Below are 19,705 nucleotides of genomic sequence, written 5' to 3' on the forward strand. Positions count from 1 at the left end.
ACTTTTAGGTAGATAGCATTAAAAATGTTCCCCCTTGTGGGGCCCCTGGGTGGCTTAGTCAGTTGAACACCCAACTTCAGCTCAGGTCATAATCTCGCAGTTCATGAGCTCAAGCCCTGCATCAGGCTCCTTGCTTCAGCCTGTCAGTGCAGAGCCTGTCCCCTGCTTGCCCTCTCCCCCGCCCCAAAAATTTCCCCTTGTGCGCTTAGAGACACGTACAAAAATGCACATGAAAGCATTATTTATAGAAGAAAAAAATTGAAAGCAACCTAATCTTACATTTGTAGAAAATGAAAAAAAATAAACTAATTTATTTACATAATTGAACACAATACAGAGGTGAAAATAAGATCTACATGGGAATGTGAATAAATTTTTAAAACATTAATATAGAGAAAAACATAAAAAGCTAGGCACATGATGCCATTTATGTAAATGTTTTATACAATAAAATAATGCTATAATTAACTGAAGATTTTTACCCATATCATAAAATTATTGAAAATAATTTAGGAGGAAATGGTACATATCAGCTTCAGGATTTTTATATACTCTGAGTGAAAACAAAAACAGGAAAAGATAGATGTTAAGTCACATGTTACTTTCTTAAAAAAACACAAATACTGCAGAAAAATGTTAACTGTTTTGAGTACATAATTACATGCCGTATTATTTTTTTCTGAATGTTTAATATAGTGTGTATATGACATCAAAAGCCCAAGAAACAAAGGAAAAAATAAATTCATCAAAATTAAAACTGTTTGTGCTTCAAAGGATACCATCAAGTAAATGAAAAGAGAACCCACACAATGGGAGAAAATATTTGTAAGTCATATATATAATAAAGGTCTGGTATCCAGAATATATAAAGAACTCTTACAACTCAACAATAAAAAGGCAAATAACCCAATTTAAAGATGAGCAAAGGATCTGAGTAGGTGTTTCTTCAAAGAAGATATACAGCAACCAATAATCATGTGAAAAGATGCTCAACATCAATATTTACTAGGGAAATGCAAATCAAAACCACAAGATACCTTTTCACACCCCCTAGGGTGGTCATAATAAAAAAAGAAAGAAAACGAAGGTTGGTGAGGATGTGGAGAAATTGGAGCTCTCATCCATTGCTGGTAGGGGTGCAATGCATAAAATGATGCATTGCTGTGAAAAACAATTTGGCAGGTCCTCAAAAAGTTGAATATAGAGTTACCATATGACCCAGCAATTCCACTCCTAGTTATATACAAAAGAAAATTGAAAACATAAGTTCACAGAAAAAACTTGTTCATGCATTTTCATAGCAGTACTGTTCATAATATCCCCAAAGTAGAAATAACCCAAGTGTCCATTAACAGAGAAATTCATAAACAAAATATGGTATATCCATACAATGAAATATTATTCAGAAATAAAAAAGATAAAAAGTACTCATACATATGGTATGGATAAACCTTGAAAACATTATACTAAATTAAAGAAGCCAAACACTAAATTCCCTCTGTCAGTGGTTCCCAAGACCATCCTCAGACTTGATGGCTCACTAGAAAAACTCAAAAGAACCAGATGTTGTTATATTATTCATGGTTTTGATTTACTACAGAAAAGGATGCCAATGAAAAGCAAAAGGAAAAAGTGCATATGAGGAAGTTGAGGAGAAACCATGTGTAAGTTTCCAAGTGAATGCCTCTGGTGAAGTCACATAGGATGCACTTAATTCTCACAGCAACAGATGTGTGTGACAACAGATGCAAAGTGTTGTCCATTAGGGAGGCTGACATGAGCCTTGATATCCAGGATTTTTACTCAGGGTCAGTCACATAGGCTACTCAGATTCAGCTACTCATGTACTCACATTCAGCTACTCAGACTCCAGATCTGCAGAGCAAAAAAATAGGTTTCACACTAATCATATAGTTAACATAAAGTATACAGGCAAATGATACAGCATGGTCCAAGTCTGCTGGCATACAAAGAGTTACCAGGTTGAACACTGCAAGGGCTCAGAACTCAGATCCCAGGAGCTGGCCAAGGGGCAATTCTGAAAATAGACCTTTCTTGGTCATGTGCACAGTTTGAGTAACCTAAGCCTGATGTGCTTTTTCCTGCACAGCCACATTCTCTAGGATTCCATTTATATGAAATATCCAGAACAGGCGAAATCATAGAGATGAAAATTAGATTAGTCATTGACAGAGAATGGAAGAAAAAGGAATGGGAAGTGACTGCTAATAGGTATGAAGTACTTTTGATAAAAAAATTCTTCAATTAGACTGTGGTAATGGTTACACAATCTTGTGAATAGGCTAAAAACCATTGAATCATATGCTTTAAATTACAAATTTTATATGTAAGTTATATCTAAATTAAAATCTGGTAAAAATATTTCATAATTTAAAATTTAAAGGTTACTGTTATGAGAATTTATTGATAGTAAGGGTAGAAAGAGAAGATAATTTATGAAGCTATTGCAATAGTTCACATAAATTATTAAAATCAATTTAAGATAACAATGTAGTAAGAAAAATTATATAATACCCAGTTTGGGGTGGGGTTTCCATTAAGAAATAGACCTCTTTTATTGTGAAATGTTGATGATGAAATAGTAAGTAAGAATAGTTTGGGAGTATGTCACAAAAGTCTTAAACTATAAATGTTTGACCCGAGAGAACCAATGAAATAGGTTGTATACTATATGATGACATACTATACAGTCATTAGATTGCTTAAAGTATAGTTAAGGACATGGGAAAATATTCATAGTGTAATGCCAAATAAAACATAATGAAATGCTATGAAGATCATATATTTAATAATACACATTTTTAAAAGCTGTCTATAATTACCAGTAATAATTAGATGGAAAGGTAGCCAAACATTTATTATTTGGTGGAGGTATTTAATTATTTGTATTTTTGCTTACAGAAAATATGACTTTTATATTCAGAAAACTATCATAAGGATAATCATTAAAGAATAAGCCCATGGATAGAGAATGGTACAATGATGAGTGAGGGGATAATGATACATTTATTTGTATAGAGTTTTATGAACTGCCTTGATAAACATTATCTTATTTTGATCTCTCATTAATCTTACCTGATAGGTCAGCTGTCAGCACACAGCACAGAGCCTGTCACAGGGCTCAAACCCATGAACTGTGAGATCATGACTTGAGCCGAAGGTGGACACTTAAACGACTGAGGCACCCAGGTTCTCCTCAGTTTAGAAATGTTTAAATGACTTACTCATGCTTATCCCACTAATTAAGAAAAAATCCAAGACTCAAAGTTATGTATTCTAATTTTATGTCCAGTGTTGCTACACTACAGGTAATACACACGCACTTACAAAATAAATCATCCAGTTACAGAGGATAGAAATAACAAATCTTTCACTTCACAGTACCATTCCTCCTCCAAATTGCAACGTACGGATAAGTTGCCTATGTGGATTAAATTCACTTTTAGAAATTAATTATCTTTTTTCATCACCTACGTGAAGAACCTCAATCTGTCAAAACATAACTCACTTTGTGAAATACCAGTTGCTCACCTAAGACTATAAATAGCCTAAATAATAAAACTGAATTACTTTTCTACTTCTTCCTCCAGACTGCATACAGGAAATGTCTATGATAGCATCATGAATAATCAGCATCATGATAGCATCATGAAAAGTAGCATTATGAATAATTCTCAAGTGTCTGGGAGACGAGAATACTTTTATATTGCTTTCAACTTTTTTCTCTGTAGAGCTTCTCTTACTCTTTAAAGTTACGCGTTTGGGAATGAAAAGTTACTTTATATTATCAACATCATTCCATGCTCTTACCATTATCATTGAATATATGTAAGAAAATTTGACATTAAAGAATAGTAAGTTAGAAAATAAGTTCCATTTTGAAACCTTTCCACTCATGTAATCATAATAATAGAACTGGTTGACCTAATTTTCTTTGAATCTTTTTCCCATCTTGACTTTATTTGCCCCTCTCAGAAATGCCTTAGTAGATGTATTATTTAGAATATATTCAATAAGTGAGTTTTTGAGGAATAGCTAACATTAGTGCATAGAGGGACAAAAAACTCAGTAAGCTGGAAAAAAATAAGAGATCAAACAAAATTTTGTTATCTCTTTTCTTTGTAATGAGTAACCTGTTAATATAAGAACATTGTCTTAATGAATAAATTCAACCCTTGTTGAAATTGAATGTTTTTCTTTTTAAACTCTTATTGTTTGATAGTACTAAAAGAAGCTTGTTGTAAAAAGTAAAACATTACAGTACAGAGATTTTAAATAGCAAAGCTAATTATCTCACCTCCCTCCATTACATTATTAGATAAATAAAACCTGAAGGACCTTGTCACTAGCAGAACTACGCGCGTGCGTGTGCACGCGCACGCGCGCGCGCACACACACACACACACACACACACACACAAAATGTTAGGAAGATCTCAGAGCTGGAGGAAAATGTTTAACAGATAGTAATTGTGTACTCACAGAAATGAAGAGACCTATAATGTTTAATATGTGTGTAAAAATGAAATGCTCTTCATTATTAAATTTCTTTCTTTTTTTTTTTTGAGAGAGAGCACAAACATGGGAGGGACGGCGTGGGGGGAGGAGGGAGAGACAGAGAGAGAGAGAGAGAGAGAGAGAGAGAGAGAGAGAGAGAGAGAATGAGAATCTTAAGCAGACCCCACAGCTCAGTGTAAAGCCCATTGAGGGGCTCCATCTCACGAACTTCATGAACCTGAGCCAAAATCAAGAGTTGACCACTTAACCGATTGAGCCAGGTGCCCCCTTATTTAGTTTCTTAAAAATTAAATCGTTCATTAGACTTCATCAAATTAAAAGCTTTTGTACATGAAAAGATAGTATCAAGAAAGTAAAAAGATAACCCCTGCAATGGGAGATAATATATCTGATTAGAGTCTAATATCTAGAATATATAAAGATCACTTAGAGCTCAATAATAAAAAGACAAATAACCCAACTTGAATAGAGGGAAAGAATTTGAACAGACATTTTCCTAAAGAAGATACATGCATATGGAAAGATATGTTCAACATCATTAATCATTGGGAGAATACAAATCAAAACCACAATGAGATACTATTTAATATACATTAGGTTGACAAAAGAAAGAAAGAAAGAAAGAAAGAAAGAAAGAAAGAAAGAAAGAAAGAAGAAAGAAAGAAAGAGAACAAGTATTAATGAGGGTATGGAGAAATTGGAACCATCAGACATTACTGCTGGAGATGTAAAATGGTGTAGCCACTGTAGAGAAGTTCAGCATTTCCTCAAAAAGTTAAATAGAATTTACCACATGACCCAGAAATTACAGTCCTCTGTATATACCCAAAATAACTGAAAACATGTTCACAAAAAAAATTGTTTGTAGATGTACATAGTAGCATTATTCATAATATCCAAAAAGTAAAAACAATACAAATGTCCATCAACTGAAAAATAGATAAACAAAATGTGGTATATCCATTCAGTGAAATATTAAGCTATAAAAAGGAATGAATTCTAGGAAGAACCTAAGTGTCCATCAAAATATAATAGATGAACAAAGATTAGGACTATTCATACAATAGAATTTTACTTAAAAAGAATGAACTTGATACATGCTACAACACTGATGAACTTTGGAAACATTATGGAAGTGCAAGAAACTAGACACAAAAGGAGGTATTTTAAGTTTTAATTTCTATGTATTTATTACTAGTATACAGAAAAACTATCAATCTTGGGGCGCCTGGGTGGCGCAGTCGGTTAAGCGTCCGACTTCAGCCAGGTCACGATCTCGCGGTCCGTGAGTTCGAGCCCCGCGTCAGGCTCTGGGCTGATGGCTCGGAGCCTGGAGCCTGTTTCCGATTCTGTGTCTCCCTCTCTCTCTGCCCCTCCCTCGTTCATGCTCTGTCTCCCTCTGCCCCAAAAATAAATAAAAAACTTTGAAAAAAATTAAAAAAAAAAAAAAAGAAAAACTATCAATCTTGTATACAATCAATTGGTATACAGCAGTGTATTTAGTCTTCTTTATCATTCTATAAGTTAGTGTTACTAGAATCCCTCAGATTTATATCATGTAATTTGCAAAACAAGATAATGCCATTTAATCTTTTCAAATATTTACATTGGTTATTTTATTTCCCTATTGCACTCATCAGTAGCTCTAAAACATGTGATGTTCAAACATAGTATTTATTTAAAAAATTTTTTTATTTGAGAGAGAAAGAACATGAGTGGGGGAGAAGGATGGAGAGAGAGAGAGAATCTCAAGCAAGCTCCATGTAGGTTCCATGTACAGGGTGGAGCCCAAAGAGGGGCCTGACCCCAGGATCCTGGGACTGCGTTCTGAGCCAAAATCAAAAGGCGGACACTTAACCTATTGAGGCATGCTGCAGGTGCCTGGATAGCTCAATTGGGTAAGCAATCAACTCTTGATTTCTGCTCAGGTTCTTGAGGTATCAATATAGAACCTGCTTAGCATTCTCTCTCTCCTCTCTCTCTGCCCCTCCCTGCTTGCACTTGCTCACTCTTGCACACACGTGTTCTCTCTCTCTCAAAATAAATAAATAAACATAAACAAAACTGTAAAAATTATGTCTTACGAATTTCCTTGTTTTATTAAACCAACCGAAGTAGTAGCATTTGAGAAATGAATTCTTTGCCCAAACAATTGTTAATCATTAAAATTACCTAAAAAAAAAAAATTCTCTTTAAGTTGCTTCTTTTCTTGAATTAAGGTGTGTCAAAGATTCTTTTAAAGAAAACTTACATCTCTTTTATTAATTTATTCAGTATACAAAACAATTGGATTCTGAGGTAAGGATAATGTAGTTTGAGAGATCAGGTTTCAGGGGAAAAAAACCCCAATATTTTTCATGAGCTACCAAATCATATATCCAAAGGCAGACTTTTTCCCCCTGAAATTGACTTTTTTCTTTCTAAATTAAATACATCTTTCTTTCCAAATTAAATGCATCTTTTATTTAATAAAATACTTTTTTAAAAAATAAAAAATTAGTATGCTGTTTTACATTTATTAATTAACATTTATTTATTAAACTTTTCCATTAAAGAGATTGTATTTCCATCATTTAAGGAAGAAATTTCATTTAATTTTACTACATGGAGAGAATGGGAGATAACAGTTAATTAAGTTGCATAAAAATCCGATTTTCATTACATCAAGCTCCAGCAGCAAGGTTTCTGACAGGAAGTCATGAAGTCATTATGTCATGGTGTTCATTATTATCCTACAAGAAAACCATTTCTTTCAGACTGAGGGGAGCCCAATATACATAAAACAGAAGACACAAAACTCAGCCAATATTAGTATAAAATTTAAGCTGAATTTGTAATGTACTGGAACCTTGTGCTTATATTGCAATAAAGTACAAGATGACTTTTTAATTATGATTACCTTCTTCTGGTAACTTTTATGACTCAATGTGAAACTCAAAGTTAAATGTGTCTCATATTAAAATGGTAGCAGAGATAGGGAAAGATCAATATTATGCTCTAAAGAAGCTGTTATGTGATTATCTGCTTTACTGGTCTGAGCAACAGTTAATTCCCAGGTGCAAATAGTATCATGAAATACAATATTCCTCTTAGAGAGTGTTTAACTTGTATTACTACACTCTTAATACAATCATTGACTCAAACCAAATTCAGTGAGGTACAGAGACTATGGAGTTACAAATGGCAGGAAACCACCAAACGTCTGTATGCTTGGTAGAAATCATTCCCATCTATTCAGAAGAAGCCTTCAGTTGTCATGTTTCTACTATATTACCTTTCCACAAAACAAAATAAAATAGTATGGATTTTGATAGGTCAGCTACTGAGAAAAAAATAATGGAAGGCTAAGTCAGGCCTATCTGACTACAGGCAATGAAATCAATATATTACAAGGCTAGCAAAGGCAAATTTTTTCTAGCTTCTAAGAATATTCATGTATCTAGAGGCATGTAGACGGGGAAAGATTTACCCATTACTTATTCCTCCAAAGCTATTGATCCTTAATAATAATGCTTCTTTAAAATCAACATTGATAGGCACATTAAAGCTAAAATGCTTGAAAAGAGTTTGCCAAAGTCAAACAATCCCCTTCCCACACATGAAATTCATAGGTTCAGTTAGGTGTCAACTGGAAAGCCAGGACTAGAAGTTCAGTTTCTGGGGACCACCTGAAGGAGGGTGTTCTGATCAAAACTATCTGAACCTCCAGCAGCACAATTCTGAAACCTCTGAGAATGTGCTTCATCAATGTGGAAATAGTTGGGGAAAAAGAGCTTCAAATAATTACCATAATCCATTGGAAACTCAAGGCTTAATTTCATAGATTGGCAGATGTGTGTGACTCAAGGGCAAGTCAGGATGTAAAGACCTAGGACCAAAGCACCTATTAAGAGGCTAAAATTATCAGCTATATATCTTTTCCATAGTATTTAATTATTTACTCATTAATCAATAAGCATTTATTGGAAGCATGCCTTTCATATGGTAAATAGTTATTTGGAATACAAAAGAAATATAAACATCTCTCCCCCAGAGATTTATGATCATCCTGGATATAGAACAGTCATCTTTCAGATTAGCGGTATACTAAATGAATTATATCTTCATGTATCTACAATTATGTTTGATTTGAGAAGCGTTTCTGGAAAGGTGGAGTCAGGTACTACAGGTAGAAGCAATTAATGAAAGTTCATTTAATTTGATAGTTCAGATTCAACAAGTGTTTATCCCACCATCTTAATAACTTCCAAGTAATTTTGGTGTAGAAGTGATGTATAAATCACTCAGACCAACCCATCTATCTATTGCAATAATGCCCTCAGTCTTACTTGATTTGACTTTCTGATGCTCTATCCCATTATTGTTCACATATGTCCTCTCTCTCCGTTCCATCTCCACAAAATCCTCTCTATTCTTTTCTTTAGGATAAATCAAAATAATTTCTTAGTCTGAAGATAAGCTGAGCTATATGAAGAATGTAATAGATGAAATGTGATGCAAGCTGGATGGGACAATAGAAATGTCAAGAAAAACATTTTTTTTTCTTAATTGTGGATAAAGTTCAGAGTTAACCTACTGGCCAAAGGCAATGATTATTATGCTATTAGTAATCAGTTATATCACCTTAATTTCTAAGAGACAGAAAATATCTCTTCCTTAGACTATGTTTAATATTATCGTTATAAGACTGAAGCTGACTTGGGGTGCCTGGATGGCTCAGTTGGTTAAGCCTCCAACTTTGGCTCAGGTCATGATCTCACGGTTCATGAGTTCAAGCCCTGCATCGGGCTCTGTGCTGACAGCTCGGAGCATGGAACCTGTTTCGGATTCTGTGTCTCCCTCCCTCTCTCTCTCTGCCCCTTCCCTACTCTGTTTCTCTCTCTCTCAAAAATAAATAAACATTAAAAGAAAAACAACAAATCTTCTGGGTGTTGTTAAAATGCAGATTCTGATTCAGTAGATCTCTTGTGAGGTCTGAGATTCAGTACTTTTAGGATACTCCCAAGTGCCTCGCACTTTGACTAGCAAGGTTATTACAGTATTTACTGCATGTTGTTTGCACAAGTTTTATCCAATAGACTATTGTACCTGGAGTGTTGTCAATGCTCACAAATGCTTATTGAATGAATGAATGTCTAGAATTCAACCTGACAAAAAGTTCACCACCCAGGCAGGACTCTCAGTTTTTCTCAACCTTCAAGGCTTCTAAAACTCCTGAGAAATTTCCTCTTGTGAGAAAAGATCATGACCCTGATCCAGTACCATGGTGCTTCTTCACTAATCAATCTACCGCAGGAGACTTGCTTTCAGACAGTAGAGTACAATTCCAGCGCTTAACCTGAGAGGTTAATACCTGTGGAACTTTTTAAAAGGACAGAACTTCTGAGATTGGTATTTGAAGTTAGACTTTTTATTCATTTTCTATGCTGTGTAAAAGTTGCCACAAACTCAGTGGCTTAGAACAACATCCATTTATTAGTTTCACAGTTCTGAAGTCCAGGCATGATGTGGCTAGGCTTTCTGCTCATGGCTTAAAAATTGATATCAAGATCAGTTGGGCTGATTTGCCCTCCGGAAGCTCTGAGGAAGAATCCGCTTCTAAGTTCATTCGGGTTGTTTGCAGAATTTCATTCTTTGTGATTGTAGGACTGGGGGCACTGTATCCCTGTGGACTGTCAGCTGGGGACCACTCTCCACTCCTGGAGATCACCTGCACTCCTTGCTACATGGCCTCCTCCATTTTCAAGCCAGTGATGGTGCATAGACTCCTTCCTGTGCTTCAGATCTCTGGCCTCCTCCATTTCTGACCTCTTGACTCAAATTTTAGGAGCTAGTGTGATTAGATGAGACCCATCCAGACAATCTGACATGAGCTGATTTGGGACATTACATCTGCAAAATCACTTCCAACAACACCTAGATTAGTGTTGCCTGATAACCAGGAGGAGCACGTATACCAGGAGATGAGAATTTGGGGGCCATCTGAGAAATCTGCTTACCATAGCTTCCAAATTAAAGACTGGGGAAATATGTTTATCTCTCTTCCTTAGATCCCATGGAAATAAAAATAGAGGTGTACCACTGACATTGAATTGATAGCAACACTGACAATTGAAAGGGGTGAAATTATTGCACTGATTATTTTGACGAGGTTCCGGAGATCACATTGAAAGGCTGAAGACTGAATTGAGAAAACAGGCTACTCTCAGAGCACACAGGATTCCTGCAGCTAAGGGGAAAGCCCATCATCTCTAAGTCAACATGTTTAAATAAATTTTTTTAATTTTATTAATTTATTTTGAGAGAGAGAGAGAGAGAGAAAGCAAGAGAGAAAGAGAGAGAGCCCTGCCAGAGGGTCAGAGAGAGAGGGAAAGAGAGAATCCCAAGCAGGCTTCAGTGTCAGCGCAGAGCCCAATGCAGGGCTCAAGCTCACCAACCATGAAATTGTGACCTGAGCCAAAACCAGGAGTCAGAAGTTTAACCAACTGAGCCACCCAGGTGCCCCTCTAAGTCAACATTTTTAGAGAGAGATTGGCTAGGGGGTATGTACTGTGTGTGGAACAGCCAGGCTGAGGGGTCCTTCCTCATATGCATACCCATACCATGATACAGTTCTACTGATATAAAGTATACATGTTAGTATATATTTTGGTTTAACCAAGAAAATAATGCAAAGAGAAAAGATCAAAAATGTATATCTTTGGGCAAGGAGAATGGAGGTGTGGTATTAACAGGAAATCATGTTTCATTTAAATCATTTAAAATAATTTTTGTGCATATATGCCAGTTTTATTATAAAAATGAATGTGTTACTTTTTCTGTCATTATGGTGCGATTTGTAAGATTCTTTACATAGTTGGGATACTAATCCTTCAATTTTATGTGTTATATATTTTTTACTGTGTGGGATCTTGTCTTCCAAATTATGATGACTTTTCACATGGATAAGGGCTTAATTTTAGTGTAGTCTAGTTAACTAGTGTAATAATTGCTTTTATGGTTAGTGCTTTTGAGTAAAATTAAAATATCAGGATTTGTTCACTCCCAAACAATAGGAAACTCAAATTGCCATAAACAAAAAAAGGAAAGCATTGTCTCATATAATTGTAGAGTATTTCAATAATGATATCTTCCGGTAGAGTCTGAATCAGGGACAAATGACCATCAGGATTCATCTCTCTATTCTGACTCATAAGGACTAGTTGTACCATTCTCCATTCCCATGTTCTAGGTGGTAGGCATTGGCAGCTTTAGACTCATCCTGATCATCACAAAATAACTGCAGCACCCGACTTCACACTCATACTATCAAATCTGCAAGAAATAGATGAAGTCTCTCTTTCTCAGAAGCCCAGATGTTAGTTCTGTGTTTTATCAGTTCTCATTTCCATACATGCCCATCTTGAACCAATAACTATGGCCAAGAAGATGGTGCGAGCTGACCAGTTTTAGACTCATCTGGGGCAACTTCTGTTTCTGAAAATGGAGTCAACCACTAAAAAGCACTTGGACTGAGAGTAGGAAAATGAGGGTAAGGTTACCAAAAAAACAATACCCCTTTGGGGTCAGGTGGTCAAAAAAACCAGTAAATGTCCAGATAATAATCACTTTTAATTTTACATGCGACGCTGAAACATGATTACTACTGCATTTAAGAGTAGAGATTTGATGGGTAAGGGGCTTAAGGAATCTACTTCTAAAATCATTGTTGTACCATGTGCTAATTTGGATATAAATTATAAAAAAATAAACCATAGGGAGTAAAGGAAAAAAAAAGATTTGGTGTCCAATACTGGCCTTTCCATTCCTTGTGATAATAATTTACTCTAAGTTATAAATGCTTCATATTTACCATGTAAATAACACTTTTAAGGTGATTATGAATCAAATAGAAATTATATGTCAAGTGCTCACCATATGCTTGGGAAGTATAGTAGCATAATTGTTATTAACACTTGAGTGTTAATTGAAAGCTATGTGCTGCCTTTCTTCAGGGTATTTACATGTGAACCTTCCTTTCTGATTATGGTACTAAAAGCATAGTCCTTTGTTAATTAGACATCAGACATCTCCCATCAGGAGGAGATGAAGCTGGTGTGTAGGGCTCATGTCTGCCGGAGTGAGATCCAACCCTGTGTGACCTGCTTCTAGGCTGACGAAGAGAAGCAGCATAGGTGTTCCTTCTTAACAGACCTACTATTCTGTTTTCAATCTATTAACTTCAAATTCTTCCCTTTTTTCTTTTTTTTTTTTAATTTTTTTTTCAACGTTTTTTATTTATTTTTGGGACAGAGAGAGACAGAGCATGAACGGGGGAGGGGCAGAGAGAGAGGGAGACACAGAATCGGAAACAGGCTCCAGGCTCCGAGCCATCAGCCCAGAGCCTGACGCGGGGCTCGAACTCACGGACCGCGAGATCGTGACCTGGCTGAAGTCGGACGCTTAACCGACTGCGCCACCCAGGCACCCCTCTTCCCTTTTTTCTGAAAGAAAAGTGAATTTAGGCAATTTCATTAATTTTCAGTGATTCATCAATAAAATGGGCAATAATATCATCTAACAGAGTAAAAATTATGTTAGATGTTAGCACTTAGCTAAAATAGGGACTCAACAAACATGAATCTCTCCCTGCCCCTTCCCCTACACCAACTGTGGGGCCTTTCTAGCCCTTCACATTTCTTTCATCTTCTTCCTATATCAACATTCACCAGCAAAAGCACACGCCCTTTCAAGGAAACAACCATTCGTAGGATTTCTCTAGGAAAATATATTCCCAAGAAAAGCCATCAGCCAAAGAATAGTTAAGGGAGGGGGCATAGCACTTCCCATTTACTGTAAGAACATTGCAAGATGGCAGGGAGCCACATTTTAAATTTATTCTCTTTGGGCTTATTTATGGCCAATTTTGAACTCTTGCTTATTTTTAGGGAAGCCCCACTTACAACACCCAGACTGGGAAAGATTTTCAGGGCACTTAAGAAACAGATGTATTTTAACATAAGTGTTTGAAGCTTTTAAAATAGCCCATTATTTGCTTATCTTTAAGAAAGTCCATCACAAAACAAAATCCTACTCTAAGTGTTCCATGAGAATATATCCTACTATTATCACTAGTGGCCAGTAGGAGAAGTTGGTATTTATCATAATCCACACACTAGAATATTTTATTTTTAAACCTTAAATATTTTTTATGTTTTTTATTTATTTTTCAGAGAGAGACAGAGCATGAGTGGTGGGAGGGCAGAGAGAAAGGGAGACACAGAATCCAAAGCAGGCTCCAGGCTCTGAGCTGTCAGCACAGAGCCCAGTGCGGGGCTTGTACCCATGAACTGCGAGATCATAACATGAGCCAAGGTCAGATGCTTAACCAACTGAGCCACCCAGGTGCCCCTAGAATATTTTATTTAAAAAATCAGTTTCAAAGTACATTTTTACTAGTGCCATGGATGTGCCCAACACTATGCTAAGAGTGTAAGGATAACCAAAGAAATGATCGCATATAAAAACATAAATCATTACAGGCATGGAAGAAAATTAGCTAATCATATGTCAAAAAAATGAAAAATACTAACAATCCAGTGAAGACTGGCTGAACTATTCAAAATCACAATAAGTCCTTTTTTTATCCTTGCTCCATATATTCCTGAGAGGAGCTTGAAATTCATGTAGCATAGGATTTCAAAATCAAATTCTTACATGTTGGACCTATTGTATTTAAAAATGTAGGCAATCTCTATTCACCCAGAATAACTCGAGCCAATGATTCATATAATTGAAGTTACCAAAAAAATCCATCAAATTTAAAACATTTGAGTAATTCAGATGAAAGTAAATTATTCACTTTAAATTACATGATTAATTAATCTAATTATTTCTTATTTCACATGCCACCTTGTTCTTGAAGGCATCAGTGCCCAGAAGGCTGGGGATGGTTCTCAGCCAGAAGGAAGGAAAGAGATGCTGGTGGGAAGGAGCCCAAGACATTCCTCTGAAAAGGAGGCCAAACCAGAAGAATATTTCAGAAAATGGATATAATAGAGCCTTGAACCACTCCAGGTGCAGTCCTGTACAGCTGTGGAAAGCTTTGTACACTTTCTAACAACTTCTCCAGGAAAAAGTACAACTGCTTCTACTTTGGTAACATTTGTCTCTCTGTTAAGGAGACTCAATGGCCATTTGATGACACATGATTCACTGGTGAACTTTACAGAAATAGTCTAAAAGGGAAAAGTTGGCCTTTCAGTCAATCAGCAACCAATGAATTAGTTGGAGTGAGATGGTTCAGAGATTTAGTCACTGCTGGGTTCAACCTGGTTTCCAGTGATGGATGGGGGTGGAGATCCAGGCAGTGAGGAAAAAGGAAAATGTAAGATGAGAAAGATGTAACTATATAGGTCAGTGGGGGCAGGACAACTGTAGCATCTTGTTTCCTTGATTAACTACTACTTAAATTCATAATTTAACCCCCAGGAGGGGGTCCCAGTAGAAGGTCCTTGCCCACTGAAACAGGACCCTTTCTGAACCATGAAAGGAGATTCTTCCAATAGGAATGTGATGGTATATTTTGGAGATGATCAAAGACGGAGATAGACTGTACTATGAAAATAATAAATGTCAATGTTGTTTAGCACCCATTACCTCACAATTTATGAGTCAATGTTTGTGCAGACTTCTGAGTTCATAAGGTAAGAGTAAATAGAAATAATTACCATTAAATACCAAGTTTTTCAGTCCTCACCCTAAAGGCTGTATTTACAGAAGCAGTCTTAAACACCTCTCTGAAGAGCCATTAGCCAAACTGATGAAAGAGGAAGATCCTTTCTGAGAGCACTATAATTCAGCAATCACAGCAACATCTTGGTGTTGGAAAGAACATAGAGCAGCACTGGATTAAGACATACTGAACCACAAGTTTATAGTTCCTTCTTTCCCATCAAAGATACGAAGAATTGATCTTTTTAAAGCCACAGCTACTTTGTTGATAAAAATGGGGATAGTAATAGCAGTTTTTCAAGGTTGGTATGAAGACTAAGAAGAACATGTGTAAAATTCCCATCAAAATGCTAGCATTGGGGCGCCTGGGTGGCTCAGTCGGTTAAGAGTCGGACTTCAGCTCAGGTCACGATCTCACAGTTCGTGGGTTCGAGCCCCGCGTCAGGCTCTGTGCTGACAGCTCAGAGCCTAGAGCCTGTTTCAGATTCTGTGTCTCCCTCTCTCTCTGCCCCTTCCCTGTTTACACTCTGTCTCTGTCTCAAAAATAAATAAACATTAAAAAAATTTTTTTAAATGCTAGCATATATTAAAGTTAAAGTGAATCGTAGCTATTACAATGGTGGTCAGAGCTAACCGATAAAAAGCCTTATATGCTAACTACTTTGCGTACTTTCTTCTACCTTTTCTTTTAAATCCATTGACTCTATGCTAGTATTTAACTTTTTGCCTCATACTTATTTTTACCTCTCTGACCATCTGAAGATTAATTGTGCCCCACTGTCTGCTTGACTTTTTCATCCCAGCTTTACTCCTCAGTGTTCTATACTATATCTCCCCTTGACTCCATGATCTGCATCTAATGGGCAAGTTCCATCCAGTCCCTACATCTACTTTAGAAGTGGGTAGTCGGGGAATATCTGTGAAGACTTTATGGATGAACTAGGATATGAGTTACACCTTGAGAACAGGCAAAATTGAAACTGAAGAGGACTGTATGTTTTCTTTCCAATATTCCATATAGACCACCAAGTTATGTTTTGCATTTGCCATTATAATTGCATCTTTTCTTACTTCAGCATTTTGGTATAGCATTTCAGTATTCCAAGAATGATGACATCATTGTCAGGGACAAAAGAGTTGGCTTAATTTTTGTCGATAACAAACTGGGTTGATTATTTCCTGATGATACGATAGTACCTTAATTCAGAGATTCCTGCGCTGGTGGGATCATGAGTCCAGTTGTCTTCAAATTGTGATTTGTGAAGGCCTGGAGTACTAAAAAGATATTACAGGGCTCTTCCTGGGGAATCTAGAAGGGGAGAGCAAATCAAGATGCAGGCTGCTTGGCTCCAAGCCCAGCATTCCACTTTTATTGCTCCATATCGGATTCTAGATAAGATTTTATTTAGAAAATAAAAAATAATTACACAACTTGAAAAAGAAAAACTTTGGAGACTCTCTATTTCATATATGAGGAAGCACAATCTAGTCTGTTAGCATGCCAATATTATACTATTTATTTTTAAACCATTTATGCATTTGGCTCAGCAAATACTTATTGAACATCTACTCAGTGTGTGGTGTGCTGCTCAGGTCTGAGGACAATGCAAAAAACAAAACAAAACAAAACAAATAGTCCTGCCCTTGAAGAAGAAATAGCCCAGCGTAGCAGTGATTGCTGGCTGTCTACTCAAAATCCCTCCTTCCCTTCTTCCTTACCATGTAAAGGCAAGCATCGATGTGCCCAATGAAAAAGTAACACTTCCCAGTCACCCCTGTAGCTAAGGGTAGACAATAAAAAGTAAGGTAAGGTATTGGGTGAGACTTCCAGGAAAGCGCTATAGAAGGAAACTAAACAGAGTAAATCCATCTTTTATCCATTGCTTTCTCTTCCTTCCTACTGTCTGATAGGGAGACATAATTGCTGGAGTTCTCCTGGACATGCGGCAACCTAGGGATGGAAACCATGTGTTGTGGAAGTTTAAAAAAATAGAAGGGTCCTAGAAACATGATGACTTTGAAGTTGACACACCAGCACAGGACTGCCCATTTATTGATTTCCTTTGTATAAATAAAAATAAGCCTCCAACTTGTTTAAGTCACTGTTATTATTTTTTAATATTAAACAAAACCTAATCCTAATGGACAAGAAGACAAGTCAAGAGGCAAATTCAGAAGGATGATGAATTATGATAGGGATAGAATTTTTTAGAGAACCATGAAGTTTAAGTGTAACCCAAGCACTGGGGTTTGGGAAATGTTTCTTAGAGAAGTGATATCTAAACGGAATCCTGTAAACTGAGTTGAAGTCAGCCAAACAAAGAGTATGGGAAACAGGGATATGGAGCAGTGAGTGCAAAAACCTGGGGGGATGGGGAGTAGGGAGAGGATCCAATGCCTTCTGGGAATTTAAAGTATTTCAGTAAAGATAGTAGAAAGAGGGCATGGGTGGGGGAGTGGTAAGGCATGAGAAGGGGTCATAAAGTGTCTTGCCTGACTAAAAAGGGAGGCCACTAAAGGATTTTAAGCAGGGAGTAATATGATAATATTTGGATTTTAGGCATATCATTCTAAATTGAAGTGATGGAAAACCAATTAGGAGGCTGTTTTATTAATACTGTCAAATTAGAGCCAAAAAAAAAGGTTAAGAAAAGGGAAATTTAAAGAATGTGGTTATTGATCAAATTGGATGAAGCAGTTGAATCCATAAGAAAGAAGGAAGAATCAAGGTTAATGTCTGGGTTCCTAGGTTGGTAATTTCATTCACTGATATAAGGAATCCAGGAAGAGGAGCAGGCTTGCTCTCTTCAAAGGTCACCAAAAGATGACCTAGATCTGCACATGAACACTTGTACATGCCATTCATAAAAGGTAAGCTTTCTGAGTCTGCTAGCTCATTCTTTGCATGATTTAGCTGTCTTATTTCCTTCTGTTTCATCTTGTGCTATCTACCCACTGACCTCCTTCATATGAAATATAGCATAATGGATGATTTTCTAGGTCTAACTATGTTTCATCCTTTAACATGAAACACCTGTAAAAATTTGTCTAATGTGAAAGACATAGGATACAACTGAGGAAACCAAGTTTCAATAATGTTCTGCTCTTTCCTGTCACTAACCTTTTTTTTCTTCTTCTAGTTGGATATCAAAAACCCAAAGGGGCACCTGGGTGGCTCAGTTGGTTAAGCGTCCAACTCTTGATTTCAGCCTAGGTTATGATCTCACACATTTGTGAGTTCGACCCCCACATCGGGGTCCATGCTGCAGTGTGGAGCCCACTTGGGATTCTCTCTCTCTCTCTCTCTCTCTCTCTCTCTCTCTGCCCCTCCCTACTCTCTCTCTCTCTGTTTCTCTTTCTCTCAGAATAAACTAAAAAAAAAAAAAACCCAAATAAGACTTTGTATAGCAGGAACACATTAGCCTAATTGTCCAAATCTCATATCAGATTTATTGTACTCCACTATTTACACACTTTCTCTGCAAAATATACATTCTTTCATATCCAAGAGTGGATGTTAGGGAAACTTAGTTTAACCCTAGTCATTGTAGCAAGATCAGATTCAAGAAGGAACTTCTAATGGAGTCTGTATTGCCAGGGTAAAACAATACAAGATGACTTTGGGTGAATGCAGAATGAATAATGACAATCACTAACAGCAGTTATATCCAAACAACCAATATATCTACCGTTCTAGAACCTAAGGAAAGCAGGTAATCAAGCAGTAAGTAAAGAAGAATCTCAATATAGTTTTGCTTTATTAATTTCTTCAACAGTTGTGTGTTAAGCACTTACTATGTTCTCATGAAGCTGATAATCTAACAATTGAGACAGACCAACACATGAGTAAATATGTAATTACAAATTAGAACAAGTGCTCTGAAAGAAATGTCAAATATAATTAAAGAGTACAACTGAGGAGTCTGATTGAAGATTGAGGAGGGACAGTCAAGGTTCAGCCATAGATAACAGAATCTGTGTTAGGTAGCCTTAAATGCAAAAGTATTCATTGCAGGGTATTAAATGGCTTTCAGAATGAGTGGTTCAGCTATAGTCCCTAGAATGAGCTGCCATAAATGGTCCCCAAAGCCATACCACAGATGGACCATGAAAGGAGCTACTACTTCTGCCAGAATCAGAGAGCTGATAATTCTTACTGCTGACCCCAGAACCACATCCCCTAGGCTAAGCTCTGCTTCATAAAAATGGTCGCCTCAAACCCTGCTTTTCTCTCCAGTTAACTCAGTTCTGGATTCAAGCCTTCCATGAGAGCTTCTGTTTGGTAAACATAAATTGCATTCAGAACTCAGACAGCAAAGCTGTATGAGTAATGCAGTCAGGATGCTATACCAGAAGAGATTGGAAGAGGTAATGAGCAAGAGAACCACAAAATCTGCCGCAAGTGAGGCTTGAGGGAAAAGTGTTGGCCAGGTGAAGAGTGGGAAGGAAGAATC

The 19,705-nt window shown here is 36.7% G+C and overlaps 1 long non-coding RNA gene across 3 annotated transcripts in view; it reads left to right on the forward strand.

Annotated features, from left to right (window-relative positions):
• The first annotated feature begins 14,412 nt into the window (after window positions 1–14,412).
• Window positions 14,413–19,705, forward strand: part of LOC131512052 (uncharacterized) — a 31,528-nt gene continuing 26,235 nt past the window's right edge. For 2 of the 3 annotated variants that reach the window (XR_009261897.1, XR_009261895.1), the window contains exon 1: window positions 14,413–18,122. This is a non-coding gene — a long non-coding RNA (uncharacterized LOC131512052). The remainder of the gene's footprint in view (window positions 18,123–19,705) is intronic. The other variant, XR_009261896.1, reaches the window with a different exon arrangement.

The sequence above is a fragment of the Neofelis nebulosa genome, chromosome 5, assembly GCF_028018385.1.
Source record: "Neofelis nebulosa isolate mNeoNeb1 chromosome 5, mNeoNeb1.pri, whole genome shotgun sequence".
Lineage (NCBI taxonomy): Eukaryota > Metazoa > Chordata > Mammalia > Carnivora > Felidae > Neofelis > Neofelis nebulosa.